The sequence below is a fragment of the Macaca thibetana genome, chromosome 11 (genome assembly GCF_024542745.1).
Source record: "Macaca thibetana thibetana isolate TM-01 chromosome 11, ASM2454274v1, whole genome shotgun sequence".
NCBI lineage: Eukaryota > Metazoa > Chordata > Mammalia > Primates > Cercopithecidae > Macaca > Macaca thibetana.
This window is the reverse complement of record NC_065588.1, coordinates 12,444,086-12,455,707: the sequence shown is the minus strand read 5'-3', so window position 1 is coordinate 12,455,707 and position 11,622 is coordinate 12,444,086.

Below are 11,622 nucleotides of genomic sequence, written 5' to 3'. Positions count from 1 at the left end.
AGCACTTTGGGAGGCCGAGGCGGGCGGATCACAAGGTCAGGAGATCGAGACCACGGTGAAACCCCGTCTCTACTAAAAATACAAAAAATTAGCCGGGCGCGGTGGCGGGCGCCTGTAGTCCCAGCTACTCGGGAGGCTGAGGCAGGAGAATGGCGTAAACCCAGGAGGCAGAGCTTGCAGTGAGCCGAGATCGCGCCACTGCACTCCAGCCTGGGCGACAGAGTGAGACTCCGTCTCAAAAAACAAAACAAACAAACAAACAAACAAAAAAAAAGATCTTCTACCTAATCACAGTGCAACCATCAAAATTAGAAAAGTAACATTGATACGTGATCACCATCTAATCCACAGATCTCACGCAAGTTTTGTCAATTGTCTCAATAAAATGTTCTGTAGCAACAGGACCCAGTTCAGAATCATGCACTGCACTGAGTTGTTATGTCTGTCTAGTCTGCTTCAGCCTGGAACAATTCCCCAGTCTTTCCTTGACTTTCATGACCTTGATACATTTGAAGAAGACAGGTTGGTTATTTTGTAACTTGTCCCTTAATTTGGGGTTTACTGGTGTTTTCATATGATTCGATTCAGGTTATACACCTTTTGGAGGAACACCATAGAAGTGATAACTGCTTTCTTCTTCTTATATGCTATCAGGTAGCACATAATTTCAGTTTGTCCTATTGCTAATGATTTTGACTTTCGTTCTTTGATCAGGGCGGTATCTGTCCACCACGAACCACGTGAATATCCCATTCCTCATCAAACTTTTGATGTGTGTGTGTGTGTATGTATGTATGTATATGTCTTTATGTCTGTTTGAACCCATAATTCCCTATTTTATTCAATGAATTATAATCTCTTACTGCCATTTTTAATTTTGATGCTCAATTTGTTCCTGATTTGACCAGTGGAAGTCCCTTTAAGCTGGCTTCTATGTCCTTTTCACATGTTTCTGTCATTTCTTGAGACTTTCCTTGCTCTGTCACTACCAGCTGTTCCAGACTCATCTTATACTTTTCCTGCCTCAGATGTGGGATCAGCCATTTCTCTAAGGAGCCCTGGTTCCTTTTCAAGGAAAATGTTATTTAGAAGCTAAGATCTTGAGCTCATGCCTGTAATCCCAACACTTTGGGAGGCTGAGGCATGTGGATTGCCTGGGGTCAGGAGTTTGAGACCAGCTTGGCCAACATAGTGAAACCTCATCTCTACTAAAAATACAAAAAATTAGCTGGGCATGGTGGTGGGCGCCTGTAATCCCAGCTACTAGGGAGGCTGAGGCAGGAGAATAGCTTGAACCCAGGAGGTGGAGGTTGCCATGAGCTGAGATCGTGCCATTGTACTCCAGCTTGGGCAACAAGAGCGAAACTCTGTCTCAAAAAAAAAAAAAAGAAGCTAAGATCTTGACACTAGCTCTGCTCATTGCTATTGGGCTGTCATCTCTTCCAGGCCTGCTGTGATAGCTATGAAATGTGTCACTCAGTTCTCCTGCTGTGGGGAGCATAATTGACAGATAGCCCCAACTACTGCCTCCTAAATCTATCACCCTATCACACTGAGGCCAACTTTTAAAGGGTTATTCCCGGTCAGTGCCTGAGCCCAGCAGGGGTACTAAAGTAGGCCTGTTCTGGCAAAATACAGGAATCCTCTAGGGGACAACTTTGGCTTGGGAACTCCCCAACTGCTTGGTGAATTCATTCTTGGAACAACGCAGTAGTCCAAGACTTGTCCTGCTCCAATCCTTCATTCTTCTCTCCTTCTAGAAATGTCAGACCTGCATCTCAGTGTGAGGAATCTCTTCCTTCTCTTGCTTTCTACTTGTATTACTTACCTATTATTGTGTAACAATTACCCCCAAAATGTAGTGGCTTAAAATAAGCACAATTTACCCTTGAACAACACAGGTTTGAACTGAGTGGGTCCACTTATACAAGAACTTTTTTCAGTAAATATATTGGAATTCTTTCTGGAGATTGGCAACAATTTGAAAAAACTTGAAGATAAACCATATAGCCTAGAAATAGCAAAAAAAAATAAGAAAAAGCTAGGTATGTCATGAGTGCACAAAATATATGTAGATACTAGTCTATTTTTATCATTTACTACCATAAAATATGCATGAATCTATTCCAAAAAGTTTAAATTTATCAAAACTTACACAAATACAGATCATATATGGCTTCATTTGTAGTCTAGATAAGTGTAAACAAATGTAAAGATGCAATATGAAATCATAACTGCATAAAATTACCCATTGTATATACTGTACTATCATTATAATTTCACAGCCACCTCCTATGCTATTGTGATGAGCTCAAGTGTTGTGAGTAGCTGCTTAAAACCCCATGGGAAGCTAATCATCTTTGTGTGAGCAGTTGATCTTTCCAGTAAATTTCATTTCACAGTGAAAAGTGATTTCTCATGGACCTTGCACATTTTTTATCGCATTTAGTGCAATACCATAAACCCTTGAATAACATCCTGGACCCATGCAAAATGCCACTAGTGATGCTGGAAGTGCTCCCAAGAAGCAGAGAAAAGTCTGACCTTACAAGAAAAAAGTTGAATTGCTTGGTATGTACTACAGATTGAGGTCTGCAGCTACCATTACCCATTACTTCAAAGTATCCATCTTTATGTAATTTTGCGGTATTGATAAGCACCTTAAAGTACTGCGCAGTACTGTAAATGTATTTTCTTATCCTTAAGATTTTTATGAAAAATAAAATTATATTTTCTTTTTTCTAGCTTACTTTATTGTAAGAATACAGTATAGATAATAAATATAACAAACAATATGTGTAAATCAACTATGTTACCAGTAAGCCTTCTGGTTGACAGTAGGCTATTAGTAATTAAGTTTTGGAGGAGTCAGAAGTTATAAATGGGCTGGTACGGTGGCTCAGGTCTGTAATCCCAGCACTTTGGGAGTCTGAGGAGGGCGAATCACCTGAGGTCAGGAGTTCAAGACCAGCTGGTCAACATGGCGAAACCCTGTTTCTACTCAAAAGAATACAAAAATTAGGGCTGGGCGCAGTGGCTTATGCCTATAATCCCAGCATTTTGGGAGGCCGAGGTGGGCAGATCACGAGCTCAAGAGATAGAGACCATCCTGGCTAACATGGTGAAACCTCATCTCTACTAAAAATACAAAAATTATCTGGGCGTGGTGGTGTGCACCTGTAGTCCCAGCTATTCTGGAGACTAAGTCAGGAGAATCACTTGAACCCGGGAGGCAGAGGTGGCAGTGAGCCGAGGTCGCGCCACTGCACTCCAGCCTGGCGACAGAGTGAGACTCCGTCTCAAAAACAACAACAACAACAAAATTAGCTGGGTGTGGTGGCACATGCCTGTAATCTCAGCTACTCAGGAGGCTGAGGCAGGAGAATCACTTGAACTCAGGAGGCAGAGATTGCGAGCTGAGATCGCACTGCTGCACTCCAACCTGGGTGACAGAGTGAGACTCTGTCTCAAAAAAAAAAAAAAAAAAAAAAAGCTATACATGGATATTCAGCTGCATGGAGGTCAGCACTTCTAACCTCCACGTTGTTCAAGGGTTAACTGTGGTTATTATCTCCCAGTTTCTATAGGTCAGAAATTCTGGAGCAGCTTCACTGGCTTGAAATCTCTCATGATGTTGCTGTGAAGACGTCAGCCAAAGCATAGTCATATGGTGGCTTGGCTTTGGCCTCAAGGATCTACTTCCAAGATGACTCACTTGGCTGTTGGAAGGAGGTCTCAGTTCCTTACTCATCGACGACTCCATAGGGCATCTTGAATATCTCATGCTATGGAAGCTGATTCTCCCCCTACAGTGACTGTTTCAAGAGAACAACACAGATGCCACTATGTCTTTTATTGTTTAGCCTTAAAGTCACAGGCTGTCACTGCAGTAATAGGTCAGTCCTACTCAGTGTGGGAGGGGATTTCACAGGAATGTGACTACCAAGAGGGGAGAATCATTAGGGACCATGCTGGAGGCTATCACACTCCTCCAGTAAATCTCTTGCACATTGAATTCTGTCTTGGTGCCTGCTCGTTAATAGATATTAACTAACACATTTTCTTGGTAGAGCTAGGATCTGTGCATGCATGTGTAAACAAATATATGCACATATTCATATACACATTTACAACTATATTTATTTCTATACCTATCCACATATATTGAAAATCATGAATTTATACAAATATGTCCTATTAATATGGCATCACAGGGTCCATTCTAGTTTTCTCTGCTTCTTTATTTGTAATTCCTGTGTATTTGTTGAGCTTCTTAGATGTTCATGTATTTTATTAAATTTAGGAAGTTGACCGGGCGCTGTGGCTCACACCTGTAACCCCAGCAATTTGGGAGACCAAGGCGGGAGGATCACCTGAGGTCAGGAGTTTGAGACCAGCCTGGCCAATATGGTGAAACCCTGTCTCTACTAAAAATACAAAAATTAGCCAGGAGTGGCAGCATGCACTTGTAATCCCAGCTACTCAGGAGGCTGAGGAATGAGAATAGATTGAACCTGGGAGGTGGAGGTTGCAGTGAGCTAAGTTCATGCCACTACACTCTAGCTTGAGTGACAGAGTGAGACTCTGTCTCAAAAAAAAAAATTTTTTTTAGGAAGTTTTTAACTATTTTTTTTTCCCAAGTATTCTTTCTCTTCCTTTCTATCCCTCTTCTCCTTCTGGGATTCCTATTATGCATATGTTGATATACTTGATGGTATCCTACAATTCTCTTAGTGTCTGTTCATTTTTCTTCATTCTTTTTTCTTTCTGCTTCTCAGACTGGATGATTTCAATTGACCTATCTTCAGTTTTCTGATTTCTCTGCCTGCTTAAATCTGCTGTTGAATAGGTCTAGTGAATTTTTAATTTCAGTTATTATACTTTTTAGCTTCAGAATTTCTATTTGGTTCCTTTAAATATTTTTTCTGCCTTTATTGATATTTTCTATTTGTTGAGACACTGTTCTCCTTTGGTTCTCTGTCCATGATGGCTTCCTTTAGTTATTATTTTTTTTGAGATGGAGTCTCGCTCTGTTGCCCAGACTGGAGTGCAACGGTGCTGTCTCGGCTCACTGCAACCTTTGCCTCCCAGGTTCAAGCAATTCTTCTGCCTCAGCCTCCTGAGTAGCTGCGACTACAGGCACATGCCACCATGCCTGGCTAATTTTTGTATTTTTGGTGGAGATGGGGTTTCACCATATTGGTCAGGCTGGTTTTGAACTCCTGATCATAGGTGATCCACCTGCCTCGGCCTCCCAATGTGTTGGGATTACAGGCGTGAGCCACTGAGCCTGGCCGGCTTCATTTAGTTCTTTGAGCATATTTAAGAGAGTTGATTTGAAGTCTTTGTCTAGTAAGTCCAATTCCTATGCTTTCTCAAGGACTGTTTTTGTTAATTATTTTCCTATGAACAGGGCACACTTCATTGTTTTTTGCATGCCTCATAATTTTTTGTTGAGAAGTGGTCATTTTGAATGATAATGTGGTAACTCTGGAAATAAAATTCTCCCCATCCCAGGATTTTTTGTTGCTCACTGTAGGTTGTGGTTGTTTGTTTAGTGACGTTTCTAAACTATTTTATACGGTTCTTTGAATTGTATGGTCTCTGTGTTTTTCTTTTTTAGCATAGTAGTCAGCTAATGGTTTATCAAAGATTTTCTTAAACTCCTAGAGGCAAAAAAGAAAAAAGTACTATCAGGTCTTTGTAAATTGGCTCTGTGTTGGTGCCAATACTTCAATGCTCAGCCACACCACTTATTTATTTATTTTTGAGACAGAGTCTCACTCTGTTGCCCAGGCTGGAGTGCAGTGGCTCGATCTCAGCTCACTACAACCTCCACCTCCTGGGTTCAAGCGATTCTCCTGCCTCAGCCTCCCAAATAGCTGGGACTACAGGTATGTGCCACCACACCTGGCTAATTTTTGTATTTTTTAGTAGAGACAGGGTTTCACCATATTGGACAGGATGGTCTGGATCTCCTGACCTCATGATCTGCCTGCCTCGGCCTCCCAAAGTGCTGGGATTACAGGAGTGAGCCACTGTACCTGGCCGACTAGCCACACCATTTATAACTCTGCCTTAGCCTTCACTTCTTACTTGTGCTAAGCCTAAAGATCAACCAGAGGTGAAGCTTATGGTGTTCTCAGACCATTTCTGAGGATGTATCCTGGCCTGGGCCTTTTTGATTCCCCTACATACCCAGGGGCTTTTCAGAGCCCCTATTCCCCAAGTATATCAATCCCCAGGTTTTTCTTCTCAGGCTTTCTACAAGTCTTTTTTTTTTTTTTTTTTTTTTTTTTTTTGCCACAACTGTTATCTTTTGCTCTAGGCACCTGGGGTTTATTCATTGGCTCTCCCATGTTTTTGAGGAACCTCTTCCACACAGCAACTTTTCTATCCTGAGAGAGTTTTGAGTTAAGTGGAACAAAGGCAAGTACCCTGCATTAGTCCCCTTGGGGATCCCCCAAACAGATTAAAACCTACGAACACAATTTCTCAGGAACAAGATTCCCTCCATTCCCTTCTGATATAGTTTGGATATTTGTCCCCACCCAAATCTCATGCTGAAATGTAATCCCCAGTGTTGAAGTTGGCGCTGGGTAGGAGGTGTTTGGATCTTGGGGGCAGATTCCTCATGAATGGCTTGGGCCATCCCCTTGGTGATAAGTGAGCTCTTGCTCTGAGTCCACATGTGATCTGGTTGTTTGAAAGTGTGTGGCACCTCCCCTCACTCTCTCTCTTGCTCCTGCTCTCACCACGCCTGCTCCTGCTTCACCTTTGGTGATGAGTAAACGTTTCCTGAGGCCTCCCCAGAAGCAGATCCTGGTGCCATGCTTTCTCTACAGCCTGCAGAACTATGAGCCAATTAAACCTCTTTTCTTGTAAGTTATCCAGTCTCAGGTATTTCTTCATAGCAACAAAAGAATGGCCTAACACACCTACCAAACTGAGAACCTGCACTGGGAGCATGGGTTGCTGTCTTCTAGACTGCTGCTGCACTGGGCAGGGGGATTGGACAAGGGTAAGGTAAAACATGACAAACCTCTCTTACCATGATTCAGTGCCCATTATCCTTATTAAGCATTAGCTTGGTTGCTGTAAACCTTTGACTATCTTCTAGAGTTCTAATAAAGTTCTTTCTCATGACTTTTGCCAGTTTTTTCAGTGTTTCTGCAAAGGAAGAGAGTTCCTTAACCCTAGAATTCCCTACTCCACCATTTTCATTGCCATTGGCACGAATATATCTTTGTTGTATTTGTAACTTCCTTCTCCGATAGTTAGAAACTCTGAATCTATTATCCTTAATATATTTACTTAATAGATTAATCCTTCTGGATATAACCAATTTTTTTTTTTTTTTTTTTTAGATGGAGTCTCACTCTGTTGCCCAGGCTGGAGTGCAGTGGTGCAATCTCAGCTCACTGCAACCTCCACCTCCTGAGTTCAAGCGATTCTCCTGCCTCAGGCTCCTGAGTAGCTGGGATTACAGGCACCTACCACCGCACCTGGCTAATTTTTGTAGTTTTTAGTGGAGACGGGGTTTCACCATCTTAGCTAGGCAGGTATTGACCTCCTGACCTTGTGATCCACCCACCTCGGACTCCCAAAGTGCTGGGATTACAGGCGTGAGCCACCATGCCAGAATGGCTGTAACCAATATTCTAACACTGCCACTATCCTCTCCCCTAAATGGACTCCTTCCTCTGTTTTCTCTGGCTCTGATTCACTTTTCCAGGTTACCCTCTACTGCAGATATCCTTTCATCCTGTTTGGGACAAATGTAAAAACTTTAACGTACAGTGTTTAATTTATTTTTCATGTTTTACTAAACTTTATAGGGGTTTATATAGCTGATGTTGAAAAAAGAAAAAATAATATTATTGAAAACAAAGTGTCCTTCCTTCCTTCCTTCCTTCCTTCCTTCCTTCCTTCCTTCCTTCCTTCCTTCCTTCCTTCCTTCCTTCCTTTCTTTCTTTCTTTCTTTCTTTCTTTCTTTCTTTCTTTCTTTCTTTCTTTCTTGTTTTTTGTTTTTTTGAGACGAAGTTTTGCTCTTGTTGCCCAGGCTAGAGTGCAATGGAGTGATTTTGGCTCACCGCAACCTCTGCCTCCTGGGTTCAAGTGATTCTCCTGCTTCAGCCTCCTGAGTACCTGGGACTGCAGGCATGTGCTACCACTCCTGGCTAATTTTGTAGTTTTAGTAGAGACGAGGTTTCTCCATGTTGGTCAGGCTGGTCTTGAACTTTTGACCTCAGGTGATCTGCCCGCCTTGGCCTCCCAAAGTGCTGGGATTACAGGCGTGAGCCACTGTGCCCGGCCCCAAAGTATACTTATTTTGTAATTATAGTGAATTCTTCTTAGGCATCCCATGTGATATTTTCATGGTGTAGCTAGGAACAAGTGTTATTTCCATTGAAGGATGGAAAAATAGATGGGCCAGGCGCAGTGGCTCATGCCTGTAATCCCAATACTTTGGGAGGGCAAGACAAGTGGATTACTTGAGGGTAGGAGTTTGAGATCAGCCCTGTCTCTACTAAAAATACCAAAGAAAGAGAAAGAAAGAAAGATAGAAAGAAAGAAGGAAGGAAGGAAGGAAGGAAGGAAGGAAGGAAGGAAGGAAGGAAAGGAAAGAAAGAAAGAAAGAAAGAAAGAAAGAAAGAAAGAAAGAAAGAAAGAAAGAAAGAAAGAAAGAAAGACATTAGCCAGGCATGGTGGCATACGCTTGTAATGCCAGCTACTTGGGAGGCTGAGACATAAGAATTGCTTGAACCCTGGAGGTGGAGGTTGAAGTGAGCCGAGGTCACACCACTGCATTCCAGCCTGGGTGACAGAGAGAGAGAGACTCTGTCTCAAAAAAGAAAAACAGAGGCAAGAAGGCCACTCTTCATGATATCCACCACATTTCTGGTAGGCAGTTACAGCAGCACCCTCTGTGCTGTTAGAAGATCCTATAACCTGTCCTTTGCCAACTCCCTCTTCCATTCCCAACTTTTCCGAACCTTTGTCACTTTCCTGACCTCCTCCCCCACCACCATATTCTTTCTTACTTCACTGTCAATGTAGACTTTACTTTCTGTTTTTATGAAAATGAAGGTGATCAAATCTTGTCTCCACTATCTTCCCCATGAAACCTATTTATAGCTACTAGGGGCACGTTCAGGTTTTATAGGGCTGAGCATATACAACTGGAGAAGGAGATATTTTAGAGAAAATGAATACTAAAACAATCTTGGTTTTGCAAATAATATAAAAACGTATGACCATCCTAATCATTGCCATGGTCCCTCGCACGGCCTCTGGAAGGAGTCCGTGAAAGTGGGCGTGGAGAAAGGGCAGCTGAAGGTCAAGCAGCCACACGCATTCTCCTCTCCTCCAGAAGTGGAAATCCTCCTGTTCCTCCTCCTCCCATCCAAGGCTGATCCATTCTGCTAGGCTCCAGATCCTCTTGAAGTCTCTGAATCACTTTCCCCACTCTCCTTCATTTGATCACTTACTTCAGGTTATAAATATGATCATATTCCTCTCAAACTTAAAAACAAAGTAAGCAATCAACTCTAACTAAGTCAACTCCCAAATTCCTCCCACCCCAAATTCCTTTCCAGCCACCCAAGTGTTCTCTGTCCTTTAACAATAAGATTTTGGAAAACCACTGCCCTCCCTCCCTGTTTCCCCTTCATTTCTCAATTCACTGCACTTTTGCTTTGGCTCTCATACCTCTGCTGAAACTGCTTTGGTTTAAAGTCACCAATGACTATTTTGTGCACTTTGTGATTTTTTTTTAAAACGCAGGCTTCAGGTTCTTTTGATTAGGTTGAACCAGGAAAACTGCCATTTTTGCAGAGTTTTTTTTTTTTTTGCTTTTTGAGACGGAGTCTCACTCTGTTGCCAGGCTGGAGAGCAGTGGCGCGATCTCGGCTCACTGCAACCTCTACCTCCCGGGTTCAAGCGATTCTCCTGCCTCAGCCTCCCAAGTAGCTGGGACTACAGGCACATGCCACCAAGCCCAGCTAATACCCAGCGAATTTTTGAATTTTTAGTAGAGATGGAGTTTCCTCATGTTGGCCAGGACGGTCTCGATCTCTTGACCTCGTGATTTGCCCCCCTCAACCTCCCAAAGTACTGGGATTACAGGCGTGAGCCACCACGCCCAGTCTTTGTTTTGTTTTCTATTATAATGTTATAATACATATCTGTGTATACATATCTCTATGAAGTTTTGTTTCTATGGATAAATACCAAGAAGTAGAGTTCAGTTTATTTTTTAATTTTTATTTTATTTTATTTTTTTTGAGAAGAAGTTTCGCTTTTGTTGCCCAGGCTGGAGTGCAATGGGGCTATCTCGGCTCACTGCAACTTCTGCCTCACAGGTTCAAGTGATTCTTCTGCCTCAGCTTCCCAAGTAGCTGGGATTATAGGCGCCCGCCACCATGCCCGGCTAATTTTTTGTGTTTTTAGTAGAGACACAGGTTTCACCATGTTGCCCAGGCTAGTCTCGAACTCCTGACCTCAGGTGATCTGCCCGCCTCGGCCTCCCAAAGTGCTGGGATTACAGGCGTGAGCTGCTGCGCCAGATTGGAACTGTGTCCCAGTTTAAAGGTATATATATTTTATGCCCAGACTGATTTTATGCCCAGACTGATTTTCTAAAACACTGGCATAAAGTATCTTCCCATCAATGATGTTCGAGAAAGTTACAGTCACAATGTCCTCTTTTCAGTACTTCTCATAGCAGACTCTTTGTTGTTAACAGTGACTACATTTGCCATTACTGATCATACCTTCTTTAGTGGTAGCAATTTCAATCAGCGTTTTTTTTTGTTTTTTTTTGTTTTTTGTTTTTTTTTTGAGATGGAGTCTTGCTCTGTTGCCCAGGCTGGAGTGCAATGGTACCATCTCAAACCTCTGCCTCCCAGGTTTATGCCATTCTCCTGCCTCATCCTCCTGAGTAGCTGGGACCACAGGCGCCCACCACCACACCCGGCTAATTTTTTGTATTTTTTTAGAGATGGGGTTTCACTGTGTTAGCCAGGATGGTCTTGAACTCCTGACCTCGTGATCTGCCCACTTTGGCCTCCCAAAGTGCTGGGATTACAGGCGTGAGCCACTGTGCCCAGCTTTTTTTTTTTTTTCAGACAGAGTCTCACTCTGTTACCGAGGCTGGGGGTGCAATGGCATGATCTTGGCTCACCGCAACCTCCGCCTCCTGGGTTCAAGCGATTCTCCTGCCTCAGCCTCCTGAGTAGCTCGAATTATTACAGGTGCCTGTTACCACTCTTGGCTAATTTTTGTATTTTTATTAGAGATGGGGTTTCACCATGTTAGCCATGCTGGTTTTGGACTCCTGGCCTCAGATGATCCATCCACCTCGGCCTCCCAAAGTGCTGGGATTACAGGTGTGAGCCACCACACCCAGCCTCAATCAGTGTTTTACCTGCCACTTCCAGGCCTCTCTCTTTTTTTTTTTGAGACAGGGTCTTGCCCTGTGGTCCAGGCTGGAGTGCGGTGGTGGGATCTCAGTTCATTGCAACCTCTGCCTCCTGGGCTCAGGTGATTCTCCCATCTCAGCCTTCAGAGTAGCTGGACTACACACATGCACCACCACGCCCAGCTAATTTTTCTATTTTT